This window comes from Taeniopygia guttata, chromosome 1, assembly GCF_048771995.1.
Source record: "Taeniopygia guttata chromosome 1, bTaeGut7.mat, whole genome shotgun sequence".
NCBI classification, from domain to species: Eukaryota; Metazoa; Chordata; class Aves; order Passeriformes; family Estrildidae; genus Taeniopygia; species Taeniopygia guttata.
The window spans coordinates 29779204-29786382 of record NC_133024.1 but is presented as its reverse complement, the minus strand read 5'-3'; positions in this window follow the sequence as shown (position 1 = coordinate 29786382).

Sequence of the window (7179 nt, the reverse complement as noted above, 5' to 3'; positions counted from 1 at the left end):
GCAACTTCTGTCCACACAGGCAGCCAGAGCTTTCCTAGCTGCCAGTCCTGGGAATGTGTCCACAGCTTTCCTTTCCTATTGGGCACCAATGCCCAATATGAAGACCCAAGCTTTGATGCACAAAACAGGGTTTTCCTTTAAGGACAGCTACCAATATATCTTTTGGTTTGTTCACTATAAGCATCCAAAACTTAGAATACAATTTTGTCAATACAATTCAAAAGGAAAGAGCAGTATCCAGCTTCCTCTTTCAGAGCTATTTTTATTCTGGAGGCCTAACAAGCAAGAAAACCAGTAAAAATTACCTCAGCCCATCAAGTCGAAAGAGCCAAAATGCACCTAAGCATCTTAACTTCTATAAGAAGGTACCTTTTCATATAGGTATTTCAGAGAAGAATCACTTTATAACTTTGCTGTACTTTGTATTCATTGAGCCTGTGGTAATACGGTATGTGACAGTACCTCTGTGAGCTTTGGGGCCCTACAATCTGACCTGCGATATCAATTTGTCTGTCTGTCCAATGACTGAAATGTTCCCCTTGTGAATACTTCACAATCCTTATCATAGTAACATTATGCAAATCTTTGGAGTCAGGAAAGTGTAATTATCATGGAAATAATTTTTTTTCATGGAAAACTCTTTAAATGTTCTACCCTGAAGGAAATACAGAATGACTTGAAAATGTATGCAAAACAAATTCATTCACTGACACTCCTTTCTCTTCCTAAAAAAGCACCTTTGTCTCCCCCAAGTCTTCTAGAATAGAGCACAGCAGACCCTAAGCCACCAGAAAAACTTGCAAAGACCTCGACACCCTGGTCTGCCAGACCACGATGGCCAGGAGTCCCCTCCCCAGGGGTCTCCTGCTCACTGTCCTTACAAGCACTGAGATCACACAGGAGTTTTTCATTTAAGTTCTACTTAGGATTGTGTAGGCTCATGCAGACTCTGACAGCTCTGACTTCACCCTCCAGGTTTTTCAGTTTGAGCAGAAGCTCTAGAACAAGACTCCTGGTTATGATCTTCCTCCACCAACCTTTCCAGACGACATTGTTCCCAGAGGCCCATTCACAGCACAACTCGGCCACAGGGAACCCATAGGAAGGGCTGGGGTTTAAATATAACATATGGTTTAAATATTTTCCCCAGTTTGTGCTAGATCTGTATCCTGACTCCTGCCTCACTGCACTGCTCTGTCAGAGATACCACAATCTGAACACACAGTTAAGCTTTGTGCAGCAAGTATTTGTCATTTTGTATCTCCCTGGTGTCTCCCATGTACTGCCTGAATGTCCTAATGACCGGGGTTTGTAATCCACCTATTTTTGTCTCTGTGAATATTTAATCAATCATTCACATAAAGAGGATAAGCTTCAAGGGGAAAAAAAAGGCATTAAAAAACCAAATACCTCCCATTATCCAAAGCTGAATAAAAAGAGCATTTGCCTAGGATACACTGGCACATCTCTCTTTCAAACAGGGCATTTGACCTCCGGACACAGAAAGAGCAGTCTTCCTCTGCTCACGATCCTGGGAATGAGCCCCACTCTGTTCCAGTGCCTACTTACAGCCACTGTGCTTGTCTGAAAGATCAAAGGAAAAACGGGTGAGCCAGGTTTAAACCTCTGCTAAAAAGCCATGAAAAGAATGAAGGTCCTTGCAGAGATCTAAAAAACCAAGAACTCATGTAGGGTTCATGAAAATAAGAGACCAAATACAGGAGACACACTTTATTTTTGTCCTTGCAGAGAGAAAGGTCACAGCACAAACTAAAGATTTAAAAGGCTTAAGAGAACCAGAATGAAAAGAGACATTACAAATGCACCAATTAGGGGAAAAGCTTCAGTTAGAACTTGTGCCTTGTCACTCATCAAAGAATCCAATTACGAGACCAAAACCAGGCTTTCTTAGTACTGCAATTCACAGCACTACCTGCTTCAAAGCACATTAAAGTGCAGCTGCAGCCTGCAAAGTGACTATCACAGCTATGTGGCATGGCATGGAGCCTGCACCGAGTCTTGGAGGAAACAAAGACCCAACCTTCAGTCCCTAAGGAATGAACACAGCGACTTTCCTTGTTTCAACAAAGCCTCCTTGTATTGGAAGTACAGTCAGTGGCCCTGTCTTGGACTTGTGAGGACTTCAGGGAGAGCCTGTACTGTTTGAGGTCCTATTTGAAAGCAGATGTGGACCTGGAAGAGATGGGACAGTCCATGTGGAAACCATTTTTGTGGGTTGTGAGAGACAGAGGGGCTTCTGTCCACCTAAAATATTCCACTGCCTTTCCCAGTGACTAAACCTCTGGAGCACGACTGGTTTGGGTTTGGCTGGCATTCCTCAGGCAGGGAATGGCTGAAAGACAAAACACACCCCACTGCTGGGAGCCCAAGTGCAGTGTGTGGGAAGGGTGCAGGGTGAAGTTCTCTTCACCCTGAGAATTCTGTCCTACCCGCTGTGCGAGTAACTTAATTAAAATTAAAGTCTTCCAGGATGAAAGGACATAGTCTCAAGATGTGCCAGGGTAAGTTTAGATCGGGTGAATTTAAGTTGGAGGCATTACTTCACCAAAAGGGTGTTTAGACATGGCAATGGGCTGCCCTTGGAGGTGGTGGAGTCACCATCCCTGGAGGTGTTTAAAGAACACTGGCCGTGGCACTCAGTGCCATGGTCTATTGCCACGGTGGTGTTCCGTCACAGGATGGACTCGGAGGCCTTTCCCAACATCACTGACTCCGTGTCTCCAGCCGCAGGCAGAGGGGCGCCCAGGGCTGAGGCAGCGCGCGGGGCATGGCCCTCACGCACAGCATGGCCCCCACGGGGCATAGCCCTCACGCACAGCACGGCCCCCGCGGGGCATAGCCCTCACGCACAGCATGGCCCCCGCGGGCCGCGGCCCTCACGCACACCGTGCCCCCCCCCCCCCGCTGCCATTTTGCGGGCGCCGCTCCCCACGTGCCCCAGCCACGGGAGACGGCCCCGCCCGCGCCATGGCGGCACGCACGGCGCATGCGCCGAGCGGAGGCGGGAGGGGGCGCCACCGCCCGAGGTCGCGGGGCGGGACAGCCGGAAGCCGCCGGGCCCCGCGCAGGAAGTGGCCCCCGCGCGCACGCCGCCACCAGCCGCCCCCGGCCGCGGCCGCCCGCGCGGCCCTTTGTGACTCATGTGACTGACGCGCGCGGCGCTGACCAATGGCAGCGGCTCCTCCCCTGCCCGCCTGGCCCCGCCTCCTCCCGCGCCGCACGGCCAATCGAAAGGGCAAGTTCGCCTCCGTCGCCATCTCCTCCTTGATGGATGGGTGCCTGACCCAATGAGGCCGCTGGCCCCGCCCCCGCCCCCCGCCAATGGGCGCCGCGCAATGCGGCGCTGGCGGGCCGGGAGTAGCTGGGCAGGGCCGGGCCGGCCGCCCCCGCCCCGGCGGAGTCGGCGCGGCCGCCGCCGGCCGCGTTCCTGCGGCGGGGCAGCAGCCCCGCCCGCCCCGCCGCCACCGTGAGGGGCTCCGGCCGCCCCCGGTCCCGCGCGGCCCCGCCGCCCGCCACACGTTCCCTGGCTGGATGCGACACGGGGCGGGGAGGAGCCGCCCGGGCGCTGCGTGCGGGGGCTCTGCGCGCTCTTAAGGTGGCCCGAGAGCCCGACGGGAGCGGGACCGGGATAGCCGGGGGTGTCCCCGCTGGGGCGTATGAGGGGCGCGGCAGCGGCGGTGGGGCTGCCTGGTGTGAGGGCGGCATGGGGGGCGGCTGCTGGAGAGTGCCCGCTCGGAGGTTTGTACCGGGATATAAGAGCCTGTCACATGAGGAGTCCCACTGCAGAGACAGGGGGCGGCGGCTGGAGACAGTGCGTGCCTTCCTGTGTGTCCGAGGCTAGGCCAGCAAACACGTCTCTCGACGATTGTCCAACCTTTGAAACTTGGGAGCTTCCGGCAGGTGCGGTTGGCTCTGGTGGAGATATCAGGTACACTGGCTTTCTTGTAGTTAGGATCCTAAACGTCTAATTTAAGCACTGAAGTTTAAACCACCAGTTTTGGCTTGATTGTGTAAGGTGCCTCATTACACGCATAGGGATGTCATTTACATAGAGCATGCCAATAAATTATTCAAGATACACAACGTGAGGAGCCAGTAAATTTTTATATATATATATATATGTACAGAATCACAGAATCTGTGAGGTGGCAAAAGACCTCTGAGAACATGAGTTGAACCTTTGAGCGCCATCATGGCAATAGACCATGGCACTGAGTGCCACATCCAGTCTTTCCTTAAACATTTCCAGAGCCATAGGCTGCACCACCTCCCTGGGCAGTCCATTTCAATGTCTAATCACCATTTTCTTCGAAGAAATTCCTCCTGAAGTCCAACCTAAACCACCTGAGGCTATGTTCTCCTGTCCTGTCACTTGTTACCTTGGAGAAGAGGCTGACCCCCACCCAGCTGCCCCATCCTTTCAGGCGGTTGTAGAGTGAGAGGGTTACCTCTGAGCCACTTCTGCAGGCTAAACCACCCCTGTTCCTTCAGTCGTTCTTGTACTTGTGTGCAAGTGCATAAACAAAGATTTTCCTGGCTAAGAAGGGTTTTTTTTAAAAAACCCAAGTCAAACACCCAACCCTGCCCAGGGAGGAAAACATGTTAGGATACCTGCATGTTACATAGGATTCCTGGGATGCCTGTTTATTGCTAGTTGCAAATGGAAGGAACAGTCCTTCAGCCAGGATGTAGAAGAGAATTCCTTCCCAAATACTGAGACTTTCAGTGTCCCAACTGCCAAAAACCAAAGCCACCTCCTACACCTTCCTGGATGCGAGAAGCCCCAACTGCCCGCTACCCATCTGTCAAAATTTATAGATCTTCTTAGACAAATATTACAATTCAGTCATGCGCAAAACCTGTGGCATATTGAAAAAGTTGTGAGAAGGATAAAATACATTGAATGTAATGTAAAAATAAGCTACTTGGTGACTGGTTTACTCTTTTTCCCCGTGTCTCCATCTGCTCTCCTCCGTCTTCTATTCAGCTTTGAAAGGGTTTGGGATGTGTCTTTGTTCTCTGAATGCTGAATATGATGATGGATCACAATACATTTAACTCTATGCATTTCTGCCACAATGATCCTTTGCCCTGCCTCCCTAGGGCGCTTTTTGTGTTGGATGGTAATTTTTGCATTTATATTCTTGGAAGCAGTGGAACAAGTTAGTTACATCATACCTTTTAATTGTCTATAAAAAGCAGGCAGTACTTCAGATATTCATTTGAGGAGAGGATCCTGAAAACCAAAAGGAAAAATAAGTAGGGAACACACATCGGATGCCTGGCACACGCCGAGTCCAACCACAGCTTTTTACCACCTCTGCATTTGGCTACAGATCAAACAACTTGGAGATACCACCCGTCTGCCTCCCAGCACAACGATGCTCCTGCCTTGTCTCTCAGTAAAGAGCAGTCTGAGCACTCTATGGACACAAATCCTAGCTGGAGGGGGACTGGGGAGCTTGGACTAGGAGTAGCAGACACACCCAAAGACCACCTAGCCCAAACAGAAGTCAAAAGAGAGGCAGAAGAACAAGGGAGCTGATGCTAAGCTGTTCACACAGGACTTGAGTGAGGCTGGGAGAAATGACAGAATAGGACAGAGCTCTGCTATGGCAGTGGGAGGGAAAGAAATGGGTTGTTGGCCCTCGGTAATGATCAAGAACACCATAATGGGGATCTGTAGTGAGATAATGTGAATAGTATGGGGAAAAAGGCAGGAAACTCTTCTTGACAGAACAGGTAGTAGCAGAGGGAGGAAAGTTGTGACTAGAGCTGTTGGCATAGTTGCAGAAGAAGGGGATAGTGTGGGAGAAGGAGGACACAGAATCCTGAGAGGATGGAGGATGATGAGTGGCTTCCTGAAATGAAGGCGTGGGACTACGGCACAGGTTTTGACCTGTTGAAAGAATGCAAGGAGTCATTGCAGGTGCAATGGTAAACTCAGCCCTGCAAAAGCAGCAAGTCTTAAAACACCCCCTCTGCTATCTCAATTTCCATATTACAGTTTCCAGAAGTAAAAAAAATATTTTCTCAGAAAATGCCATTTCCTCCTAGTATATGTGCTGTCCTCTACTTCAAGCCTTAGAGCAGTGCTACCATTTGGAAGGATTCAGATGTGAAACCACACACAAAAAGATGAGATGATGAAATATAGGGTGACTTTCAGATAACTGGGATAGGGGCCCCGGGGGGGCTGTTTCAGTCATGCTTTTCAGATTGACACATCAAAATGATCTGTCTACCACACTGGCTGCAGGTGTATGGGACACCAGGCAGCACCCGCTCCTCCTCACATACACATTTTGTAGTATTTTTATTTGGCGTACTTTATTGCACAGTCCCTTTAATGTTATGATGAACTACTGCCTTGGTCTGCATCCCTCAGAATCCTAGTCAACAGGAGACTCCTAGTTTTTGGCCTGCTGGGTCAGAGTGGGACAGCACTGAGTGTAATTCACAGAGTCACAGAATGAATTAGGTTGAAAGGGACCACAGTGGGTCATCTGGTCCATTGTCCTTGTTTTAGCAGGGTCCCTCCATAGTGCATTCTGCAGGATTGCATTCAGGTATCTTTGCTTTAGTATCTCCAGTGAGGAAAACTGCACAACCTCTCTGGGCAGCCTTTTTCAGTTGACAGTCTGTACAGTGCACTTTACCTGCACAGTAAAGTTCTTCCCCATGTTCAGGTGGAACTTTCTGTACATCAGCTTCTGCCTCTTCATCCTAGTGGCTGGCTCTACTGAGAAAAGCCTTGTTGCATCTTCTTGGGACCTCCACTTTAGATATTTATACGCATTAATGAGGTGAATTAATGGGATTTCCTATATGGGTCTAGCTGGCTGTAACACACAGGAGAGATAGCAATGAGACTTTTAACAGGATTGTGACGGAAACACCTTTTAGGATCTGGGGATGTCTCTGCAGCAGGCTGTGGACCGACACAATGAAGGAATACTAGAGACGGAGAGCTGCATTGTTTTGGGGTGGGAGTTGACCCGGAGTACTCAGGGCTCAAGCAGGGCACCACCACTGCATGGCGGGTGTGAGCAGCGCGGGTCGGCAGACCCCGACTCAGGGTGTCCATTCGTGAGCCCCCGTGCCGGGGTTGTGACCGGCTGTCGCAGGGCTGACCCCGCAGCCGCTGCCCCCCGTTTA